We start from the raw sequence: 12379 nt of genomic DNA, 5'->3' as shown, positions 1-12379 counted from the left end.
AAACTGAACCCAAACTAGAATATGCAGCTGAATATAGTGTGTGTGTGTGTGTGTGTATGAATGAACTGGTCATTGACAGAAGAAATGCAAATGTCTGATAAACATGGAGATGTTTATCTTCTAGTTTCTCTAGTAGTCAGAGAAATACACATCAAAATGAGATGCCATTAAAAAAAATGATTGGAGTGATGAAAATTAGTCACACAGCTAAGATTAAAGCCCATGCTCCTAAACTTCCCTTAAACCAATTTTCTAAGTTTCATTTTTATCTAAGGTAAAGTTTTATACAATTATCTTCAACATATAGGGTTCAGCCTCTGGAAAATCCAAGCCAACCCAAGTTCACAGCTCCTAATAGCCTGTTCAAATTAGAGCAAATGGGTCTTGATTGTGTAGGAATTCAAAAGATGAACAATGAAAGCCTCTACTGCTTTGTTCCTTAGTTGCTCTCAGAGGTTTTTAAGCCATGAGTTCGACTATTGGTTTGATGCAAGGCATGGAGGGGATGGAAATAATATCCAATGCCCTTCTGTGGGTGTATGTCCACTGGGCAAGCATTGAACCAGATTCATACAGTCTTGACCATAAGAACCTCAGAGCTAGGATGACTGAGCTTACAGACAAAACAGTTAGCAAGCCATTGAGGGCAAAACTTTGTGTTATTCTTTAACTTCTATAATTGAAGTTTCATGGAATAGAGATGAAATTAGAGTCTTCCTGAAGGATATGGGACTTGAATAGGACCTTAAGTAAAGTTTGAGTAAAATTGTAGGGAGCAGAGGTAGGGCACTACAGGATGGGATCCTATATTAGCACAAATGGAGAGGCAGGATGTGTAGAGTGTGTGTGGGAAACATCAAGAAAAAAGCTTAATAAACATGGAAGCTCTTGTTGAGAGGAAATGAAAAATAAAATTATCCAGCTGAGTTTTGATTATGAACGCTCTCAAAGGCCAGGAAAAGTAGCCTTGAATTGATGCAGAAAGCCAGAGGCAACTATTTTAATTCAGTGAATGTTTATTGACCAACTTCTATGTGTTCTCAGGTTCTCAGGATACAGAAGCAAATAGGATATGTCCCTGACCTAAAGCAGTTGGCAGGTTATAGCAGACTCTAAGTGTGAAAGTGGAGGCTTAGAAAGATTACTTTAGCAGGAATATACAGAATAGGTGGAGAGTTAGGGTGACTCGAGCACTAAGGCTGAGGCAGAATCCAAACTGAAGACAAGGTTATGTCTAATGGTTCTTTTTAGAAGGTTGGGATATTTGTTTTTCATTTGGGGACTTCAAATGAAATGGCGAGACAAAAGGAGAAGTGAAGGTTGCCATATTTAGCAAATAAAATATATTTATTTTCATATAGCTGTATTCTGTGAAATATTTCTTGTTTATCTGAAATTCAGTTTAACTTGGAGTCCTTTATTTTGTTTTGGCAACCTTAGGAAGAGTCCTATTTTATATCCTGTCACAGTTTTAAAGACCTGCTTCCTTTGGCAAAGTGAGAACAAAGGGAACATGTCCAGCTTTGGTTTGTTTGCATGTATGTGTGATAAGTACTTGAGAAAGGCCTTCCGGACCATAACAATTAAATATCATAAAAGAAAGTATCTTGTTTCAGCAAATCCTTACAAAGAAAGTACGTTATGGAAATTTACTGAGTTCTAAGATGTTCTAATAAGAGTTCTTAGCAATAGGATGTTTTTTTTTTACCCCAAAATAGAGACCTATGCATGATAAAAAATAATCTCTGCCATATTTGCTTATTCTGGTCATTGTTTATAAATGTCATTTATCCTCTACAATTGATGTACTTGATTGTGAACTGTTTTCATTTCCAGAGGAAAGAGGAGAAAGGAAGTGAGCTCTTCACAATTTTATTGTTTTGGCTTCCAAGATTCCAGTTGATTGCTGCTTCCTAGCTCCAGCACCCAGCAAAACCTACTTAGCTCCCCATTCAGCTGCCAAAACAAAACAAAATAAAACAAAGTCACCAAGGATTCCAGAAGCTTGAGAAAGGTATGGAGAAGGATTAAAGAGTAGTAGTGAGGACCCTTTAACATAAATTTCATTCTTCCAGTGCGTTTATAGAATTTCTTTTCTGCTTCTTTTGCAACAAAGATTTTTGACATCAGTTCTGTTTTATTGCAAGCTTTCGAAAACTGGGAATGTGATTTCTAGGCTCATAATTTGTGAAATAAAATTCCATTGTCACAAAACCATTTGGAGCCTGGGCATTTGTAAGAATTAGATTTTTGTTCAAGCAATTCATAGGTGCCTAAAATTATGGTTTAAACCAGAAAAATGCAAGGACACATGGATGATACATGTCTTGAGCAGGTATCTCTGATTTCAAGAAACAGAAACTCTTGAAGAAAACTCAAGTGAAAAGGGATTTATTTTGGGGGACTCTAATGGTATTAGAGGTATAGATGTTGCAACTGGAAAGCTTTGAGATACGTGTCTCTCTCGTTCTCTCTCTCACTCTTCACACCCACAGGTGTGGAGGCACACGTGCACACACAAAACACATGATGTTATTGCATCTATTCCAAAATGATGATGTCAGCGCTTTAGTTTGTTTACATGACTTCGAAGTCCTGCACTTATGGCTAAATAACTAGAATGTTGGTGTTTGAGTTCAGCTTTCCCTGAGGGTGACTCTGAGTGCCTACTTTTAATCAAATGTCCATTGGTGTGGTGGAGGAAGGGTCCCGTGGCTCTCTGTCCCTTTAGCAAGGCTGTGGGCATGAATTTGGGCAGAGATTGAGACTTAGCAGCCAAATAGAGTGCCATGATAGTTTTGCTGTTTTCCCTTGCATGTTTTACTCTATTTCCTTCTACATTGAAAAAGGGGGTTATGTCATGTCCTGACTTTTATGAACGTTTACATTTTTTATCAAGTTCTAAATGTACTGCAAGGGAACATTTGGCCTCAGATTATGGGTTTTGTAGTTTAGATTTTTGCAAAAGTTAATCATACCATTGACAGTATTGGGGTACAACTTCTGTCCCTAAGATCATTTGAAAAATGTCTTAAGTCTGTCTTGGATTTTCAAGGTATTTGTTCCATCTAAATACTGACCAGTATTTGCTGCAACTGTCTACTTTCTGAAAGCGTGGAAAGAGGGCAATAAGCATTTTGTGATTATGACCTCCTTATCCCAGCCAGAAGGGACAATATTAACGTGATTCAGGGAGGCGGGACTTCCAGATGGTGTCTTAGACTAGCCATGGGAGTCTAAGGTCCTGGTTGCATCCCAACGTCTTTACTAAAGCAAGTCTGATTTATCAGGCAACACTGTTGCACATTCAAGACCCCCTTTGGCCTATAAATGTGATAAGCAAAGACAGCACTTGATGCAGCTCAATGTTAAGTGGGAGAAGGAGGAATCTCTTTAAATTAAACTCGCTAATCAAAGGCTTGGGGCTTTAACAAAGGACATTTCACTGAATAATAGCTATCGCGTTTTCTAGAAATAATTTTATTTTGGCCTTCTCTCAAGTAGTGGTGGCCATTGTGTGAGAACGGGAGTAGACGGGAGGGAGTGGAGATGGCTTTTTATAGGCTTCCAGTTAGGCTTTTAATTTACACTGGTTATCTATCTCAGCATTCACTCCCACATCATTATCTGTGAGAGAGTGATGAGAAGAAAAATGGCATTCTATTTTCTGCACCTTCTTCTACTTGAGATCTTGCATCCTGGTTTAAAAGCAATCAGGTGGGCAGGTGAAGGGATTTGAAAAAGAATGGCTTTTAATAGCTTTTGAGATCAAGATTCCAGCTTTCTCCTTAAAGGCTGTCCCATGCTTCTGTGAGGTCTGATGTGGTATTTTCAGTTCCACTTTGTAGTTTTTAAGATGCATAAGAATTTTGCACTTTTGAAATTAAAAGGACAGTAGGGTGTCTGGAATTGGCAAAAACAGGAGAGAGAATGCTTTTGGAAAACTACCTGATTCATTTTATTTTTCAATTATGATGTAACTGTCCCCCCACCCCCAGATCAGACTTAGGTCTCAGTCTACAAATGTGTAGGATAAAGTGGTCCTATAAAAAAGCATCTATAGGAAGTGCACTGCCCACTTCAAAATTCTGGGTGGTTATTTGTTTAACTACACCATAGCACCCTCTTCTCCATCCAAAGGACCTGAGGTTGTGTCATTTCCGTGGGGCAAGAATCTTAAGCTGAGAGGATGAATCAGTCAGAATCATAGAGGGAAGCCAAGTGCTCCATATCTGGAAGTTGGTATATAAACCCCAATCCAGAGGAGCAGAGGCAAGTTCAAGACCAGGATCTCAGAGCCATGTCAGAATGGCAGAAATCAAGACCAAAGTAAGTAGAAAGCATATAAAGAAGTGGCAGACCACACAGCAGGTGAACTCACTGCCCTTCCCTCTGTGTGGGACATGACTCCCAGGGATATAAATCTCCCTGGCAACGTGAGAGATGACCCCCAGGGATGAGCCTGGATCTGGCATCATGGAATTGAGAAAATCTTCTTGACCAAAAAGGGGAAGTGAAATGAAACAAAATAAAGTTTCAGTGGCTGAGACAGTTCAAATGGAGTTGAGAGGTCACTCTGGAAGGCATTCTTACATAGTATATATTATATCCCTGTTTAGGTTTTCATGTATTGGAATAGCTAGAAGCAAATACCTGAAACTATCAAACTGCAACTCAGTGGCCTTGATTCTTGAAGATGATTGTATAACTAGGTAGCTTACATGGTGTGACGGTGTGATTGTGAGGACCTTGTGGCTCACACTCCCTTTGTCCAGACAGATGAGTAGAAACATGGGGACAAAAACTAAATGAAAAATAGGGTAGGATGAGGGGGGATTGAATGTTTTGGGTGTTCCTTTTTACTTTTATTTTTATTTATTTTTTTAGAATAAGGAAAAGTTTCAAGGTTTGATTTTGGTGATGAATGCACAACTATGTGATTGTATAAGACTGACAGTGCTGTGAATGGTTGATTGTACACTGTGGATGATTGTAGGGTATGTAACTGTGTCTTAATAAAACTGTATAAAAAAAAGAGGAAGTGGCGGAGGATGGTATGTGGAGAGGTGGGATGAGAAAGAGCTCAAGCAGTTGGTGTTAGGACTCAGACTTTGAGTGCTGTGTGAAAACATCCTAGGAGAGCAGTGCTCATCTGCAGTGTCCTAAGGAAGTCACGTGTGTGTCAATTGTAAGGTGTGTGGCAAGAAATTTGTGGCCAATAACAGCTAAACTACCCCTTGTGATAATGAAATTTTCAAGCACAAATTAGAAAGGGTTGATGGATATATCCAGGGGTGATGGGAGCACAACACTGTGAACATAATTAACAGCACTCAATTATATATTTGAATGTGGTTACAAGAGTGAAATTTTATGTTGTATGTATGTTAATAGAATTAAAAAATTTTTTAAATCCACAGAACTGCACAACACAAACTGTGAACCCTAAGTTAACCCATGGACTGTAGTTACCAAACAATTATAAAAATTTGCTTTCATCAGTTGTAGAAAATGTACCACATCAATGCAAGGTGTTAACAATAGAGTGGTGTATGGGAACGCTGTATTTTATGAATGAGTGTTCTGTAAACCTACAACTTCCCTAATAAGATATAATTAAAACAAAAAACATCAGTCTCTCTTGTATTTTGTTGCCTCTCTTGAGTTAAGTTAGCAGCCAGGAATTGTGCATGATCTTGGGGGAAACCAGGAAAGAACAGCAAATGTGATGTCTACTTAGGGCAGAAACATGGTGGAGGACAGATATGCTAAGCAAAGGTGGGACTGTGGGTTTCCGCCTAGAGGAGAGAGATTGGAAGGGAAGCTTGTGCATTGGGTAAAGCAGACCCACTGCTTATGGGTCAGATTTTCTGGGCCAAGGCCTGGAATACAACATTGCTAGGTGCCCTTGAATGGCATGAACCTATAGATAGGTCATATGGTTCACTCACACTTGGCCAGCTCAACCAGTCCCTTTTTCCCATCTGACCTGTGTCTCCTGAGAGCAAACAGGCTGGTAGATGGGGCTGTTAAGGCATTCTGCAGAGTAGCCAAGAACTTAATAGAGTTCTCTCTGGAGGGATAGCATGGGCCTTTTTTTCACTGTCCTCCAAAAGTAGTTTACCAGAAAAATTTCCCCCAGTTCTTTCAGTCCTTTGAAAGCTACAGCTCTGTGATGAATCCATATGACTCTTCAACAGGGAGGTGATGCCATGTCCATGGCTGTTGGAGGCATCTGTGGTCAAAGGACCAGCAAGTACCTTGATCTTGACCTTCATTCCTTGGCCCAGCAAGACACACATCTGCTCACAAAGCTTGGTATGTCCTGCCCCAGCATCACAACCATGGTTTAAGGAGACAAAAATGGTGGCATTTTACTTGAGTCTTGAGGATGGACTCCAGGAAACATGGTTGTGTAGTCAGATGCTTGACTTCTCACTTCACTTTTAAATATGGATGCAAGAGGGGTGGTGACCAGCCCAAGCATGGGCCAGCTGACCGACTGAGTGACTAGGACCAAAAATTAGTGTCCAGGAGGCTGTTCTACCTGAAGGAGGATGGGGGAACAAGAGGGCGTGCCAAATCAGAGACACCTCGGGAAAGCCAAAGGCTGGGCAGCAGGGATATTACCCACATATACCAAGCCAAAGGGGCAGAAGAGGGATTAGGTTAGGAACTAGAGAGGCACTAGATCAGGGCAAAAGTCAGTAAGAGACAAGGAAGAGCATAAGATAGGCTGGTGGTGTGTGCTATCAATTGCTAAAATAATCAGGAGTGTAGTTTATTAATTCAGTAGGTCATTCAGTCATTCAAGAAGTGTTAGTTCATTCATTCATTCATTCATTCAACAAATACTTAAGTGCTTAATATATGCCAGGTTCTGTGCCTAAATCTTGGGACACAGTTCTGTCTGGATGCAATGCAGATACCAACACAGTGTGATAAATGCTGTGACGTGAAAGAGGGAACACAGAGGGAGGATACCTAAAGGAGTCTTGGAAGCCAGGAGAGCCTTCTTGTTGGTAAACAAGCAGTAGTTGGGTGGAGAATACCTGTTTTAGGCTAAAAGAACAACATATACAAAGACTGTGTGACAAGAAAGCACAGTGCTTTGGGGGACCACACATAACTCAGCCTGGTTGGAGCAAAGAGTGCTAGATGGGGCATGGCAAGGAAGGAGGACTCAGGTGAAAGCAAGAGCCAGACTTGAAGGGCCTCCTAAGCCATGTTAAGAACCATGGCCTTTATCCTAAAGTAATGGGGAGCCACTGGAAGGAATTCAAGCAAGAAAAACTTGATCCAAGCTGTGTTGGTAAAGACTGCTATGGCTGCAGATTGCATAAATTAGGACTAAGTTGATGGTGAGCGGGACCTGCGAGGTGACAGTGGGGATGGAGAGAAAAGGATCAGGGTGGAGAGACATTTAAATTTTCAGAATGACAGGGCTCAGTTATTGGCCAGAAAAATGAGGGAGAGGGAGGAGGCACAGATGACTCCTGTATTTCTGGATTGGACACTGGAGGGTGGATGGTGTAGACATTTACCTTTTTGGCTACTAGGAGGAGAAAGGTTTTGGAGGGGGAACAATGAGTTCAGTTTGGGGCATGTTTGGGGTTGGGGAGGGGTGGGCAGAGAAGTGCCTGTTGCTGTGGGTGGGTACAGCTGCTCACAGCACCAAGCAGAGGCTCATCATCTGTTAAAGTTTTTTCAGTCTTCTTGGTATAGATGAGGACCTGCTTGGGAAAATTAGGAATTTGGGCTGGAATATGCCAGAGAGATAAACCTCGAGTTGTAATCTAGATGCACAGTAACAAAATTTAGCGTCTGAAAGCAAAGAGACAAACATAACCTAAATCTCTCAGTGTCTTAAAAGGAGATGTGGCATTTCACTTGAATCCATGGTTCATGTTTTATGAATTCCTTGAGCTGCTTCTGTAACAAAGCAATTGCAGGACCTGTGAGAGGTTATTGTGTTCTGGGAGAACTTCCTGCAAGGCACACCAGAAAGTGGTGTACTTCACAGAAGATCTTTCTCAGTTGGGGAACCCTGTGCCTCTCGGACTTTCTTCTCCTTGGGTCAGCATTTCGTTGTCATCAGGATATTGCCTGATGTCTGCTTGTCTTAGACCTCAGAAGAGTGCCATCTGTTGAGCTGTGGAATGGCATCAGCCACAAGTCATGCATTGTTATTCTAGCCAGGATATGCTGCTGCTTGTAGAAATTTTTATAGATGGAGACCAGGCTTATGTTCTGAATTAGAGGCTCTCATTTGCCTGTGGCCAATTGCAGCATATGTTAGTGGAAGTTCCCTTCTGGGGGATACTTGAAATATTTGGGGTGTTATTTGTTCAGACCTTCCACTGCTCCATTTAAACAATTCTTTCCCTAATACCATTCAATCCTTAAATGTGGAAATGTGTGTGTGTGTGTGTGTGTGTGTGTGTGTGTGTGTGTTTATTTGTTTTGGGTTGTCTCATAGGAAAGGCATTTTCCCCTTTTTCATTAGGTTTCTCTCCCTCCCTCCCTCCCTCCCCCCCCTCTCTCTTGTCCACAAGGAGAAAAAACTTGTGGAGAATACACTTTATGTCTAAGTTTTAAAAAAATGACCTATATAAGTGTGTTTTAAAGATTGTATTCTGGCATAACAAATTTGTAATTTAAAACTTTTAAAAAGGGAACAGTTTTGAATTTAACTCAGTATTACTGGTGCCTGCTAAGGAATAATTCCATTTAATTGCCTCTAGTTACATAAACATTCTGGCTTCAAGAGAAAAACGGGTAAAGGTAAATGGAAGTGGTTTACGGGAGAAATGCCTTGGAGAGGCGGATTAGTTATGTGGGTTCATGCTGTAGGTTCTGGGCCATTCTTATCTTTCCTTCTCACTCTAAGTGGATCAGTTGGGCTCTTTATTCCTTGAGTTGGGAGACAGGAATCTCTGCAGGATCAGCAGGTAGGTAGACAGGAGCTAAAGACTGACTAGGAAAGTCCACGGCCACCAGGAGTTTCCTTTTCTAGAGAAATTAAAGTCTGCAGCAGAAGAATAGCTTTAGGAATTTTAACATGTGGTGAAGCTAAAGTTCTGGGGGGTTTTAACTGCAAGAGATTGGGGTGGCGTTAATATGCCTACTTGGGGGCAAGAAGTGGAGTTAAACCAAGTAGTTACTGCTGAAAACCCTTCGTAGTTGCTCCATCATCCTTGGATAAAACTCTCATGTTTTGGCTCTATTACATTTCCAGCCTCATTTTCTGCCATCCCTGTCTACCTCTTCCTCTCTCATCTTGTACTGCTTCCTCCTCTTTTCCACTCCCACCCCATGCTCCCACATTGCATGTGAGGGTTTCAAGAGTTACTTTCTTGAATGTACTATGTTCTCAACTCCAGGACCTAATGTGAGCTTTATCTTCTACTTCCTCCATGCTTGGCTAACTCTACCTCAGCCTTCGAGTCTCAGTATTTTCCTCCCCATTAGTATATGCACCTATTGTCTCCAATTCTCCTCTTGTACAGCACTTAACACACTGTATTATAATTCATTGTTCAATCATCTTTCTCCCTGACTAAAGTTCTATAAGGGCAGGGACAGTGCCTGTCTATTTACTATTTTATTTCCTGTGTCTGGCACATAGCAAGTGCTAGAATAACATTGCTTGAACTGAAGTGTTGAATGGATGAAAACTTGGGAGAAAAGTGTTGATTCATGCAGAAATACTTGTTTACTTCAAACTTGCTCTCTCTGTGCATCCTATTCAAACAAAGTTTTATGCAAATACTAAGGCAATATTTATCTTAGTATTTTAAAAAGAGCACACTGCTGTGAAAGAAAGAATGTAATTAAAGGAAAAACATGCTGCTCTCTGTATCTCAATTACAAATGCCTTGGGAAAGTCTCACAGCTTCCTCCTGAAGTTGGGAAGCTTGCCCTCCTCAAACAAGTACGTCATACAGTAGTTTGGTGATGAAGCACAATTCTGTTTTAATCTGTAAAACTGGGATATTATGATTTACTGAATATGGTTGTTGAGAGGATAAAATGAGATCATGATCATAAAGAATGAGCCATGGAACCTGGCCCACAGTTAGCATTAAATAAGTAGTGGCCATTACACTTATGCACATGACCATCTCTAAAGGACTGGCTTGAGCTCTTTCCAGGGGTGATGTTTCTAGAGAGAAGCATGAGTTCACAACGCCCTAAGTCTCTAAACTGTGCTTCTGAGAAAATCCTGCATGGCGCACACATGTGTGTATGTACATGCTCATGCTTGTGCCCTCACTGCATGGATTGTATACAGAGGTTGAGTTTTCCAAAAACTTTTCTCCTGAAATCTGTATTTTCATCTGCCTTCTACTGACCTTACCATGTAGTTCAAAGTCACTTAGCTATTACTGACAACTTTGAGCACATTTGCTCAGAACTGTGCTTGGAGGGTTGAAATTTGAGGGTGTGTGCATAATAAGAAGTTCTAAATAATAAATTAAAAGATAGCTTAGAGCCCTTGCTACAGCCATCTGTGTTCATTTCCCTTTACAAATTAAAATATTCATCTTGATACACGTTTAATTTTTCCAAGACACCTGTTCTAAAAAGGCAACATTCTTTTGACATAAACTAAATGGTAATACTTTGAAAACACTTCACTTTACTGGAAAGTCAGTTTTGTTTTAAAATAAGTGTTCTCCACTGGGGGTGGGGGTGGTAAGTTCTCCTGTGTACTGGGAAAAATGCAGTTTACCTTTCCCTTTCATTATTATTTTTTAAAAATCAGCAATGCATCTATTTGGTTTTCTCCTCACATTTTACAAGGATCATTGTAGAAGCAGAGGTGTAATCCATTAACAGTTGTATACTGAAAAACAGCATTAAGCCTTCCATCGTAAATCACCCACAAAATCAGAGCAATTTCCATTACAACCTTGTAGATTAGGCAGCTTATTTGTACAATCTATTTTCTTCCATGCCAGCTACATGTTTCATAAATAATTCTGGTAGCGTACTTGCATGATATACTGGTACTTTACTAATTTTTCTACCAAGCCAAAAGGTGTAAGGCATTTAATGATAGGAATCTTTGAAGTCTGGGACTTCAATACAGACTAAAATAAGAGAATTCTGGTTCACAATGGCTGTGTTATTTTCTGGGCATCATTTACTGTAACTGGGCAGCAAAAGAAATACCAGTGTTTCCTTAAAATAAGAAAATTTGCGAGGCCTGTCATAAGAAGTGGAGAGATTTCTTTTTCTTCTTGGATTCCCTTTTAATTACCTCCATAAAACAAAGGAATTGCCAGAAACCTTTGGATGCTTCTCTCTTTATGAAAAGGACTGCTTAATTGAAGTTACTGACCTTCTTTCCTTTTCCATTCAAAGATCACCTCTACCCCCTGGGAGGGATGTCAAGGGAAAGATTTCTGCCTTCTAAGAGCTTTAGAGAATTGTAATCATCTGTCTCCATGTATTATATACTCCCCTTTTGAGTGTGTTAAAAGCCATAAGATGCAAAACATACAATATATGTGCTTTACTACCTTTCAAATATAGGTTCTTTGAAAGTATGATGGGCAACTTCAGGGGCAGATAGGAGGGAAGGCTGTGTTTAAATAAATTTCCTGGCTGTTCTAAGACTCTGTGATGCTGTCACTTCCATGATCTAAGGTATTGCTCTGAACATCACTTCTGTGGGCTGACTGCCATCTACTTTGTTTATTTCCTCCTCTGCCCTTCAGGCAGTTTCTCATCCCTCTAATGCCCTCTTCCTCATAGGTTGGAAGGCCTGAAGGGTAGAAGGAGGTTGGCGTTTTGAGGGGGAAGGGAGTGGATAATTTGATGGGATCTGTACTTCTGATGGCTGAGTAGGAGGTGTAGGTGAGGAGAGGATGGAAATCACAGAGAGTCCTGTCAACCTTGCAACTGAATTTGAACTTGATCCTAAGGGCAAGAAGGAACCACCGAGTGTTTTCAGAGGTGAGATGTTTAATTTAAAAACATCATTGTGTGTTAATTCCAGTTGGTGGGGATATGGGTGTTCATTTTATTATTCTTTTTGTTTCTTTATATTTTTGAAAGTCTGACTCAAATAAAAATGGTAAATAAAGCTTAGTTGGGCTATAGATTAGAGAGTGGATTAGAAAGGATGCAATGGGTGTGTGCCAGTTTGAATGTATTGTGTCCCCCAAACGCCATTATCTTTGATGTAGTCTTGTGGGGCAGACGTTTTGGTGCTGATTATATTTGCTTGGAACGTGCCCCACCCAGCTGTGGGTGATGACTCTGATGAGATATTAGCATAGAGGCATGGCCCCACCCATTCAGGGTGGGACTTGATCAGTGGAGCCATATAAATAAGTTGACTCAAAGAGAAGGAACTCAGTGCAGCTGA

This window comes from Choloepus didactylus, chromosome 1 (assembly GCF_015220235.1).
Source record: "Choloepus didactylus isolate mChoDid1 chromosome 1, mChoDid1.pri, whole genome shotgun sequence".
Lineage (NCBI taxonomy): Eukaryota > Metazoa > Chordata > Mammalia > Pilosa > Megalonychidae > Choloepus > Choloepus didactylus.
This window is presented reverse-complemented; position numbering follows the sequence as displayed.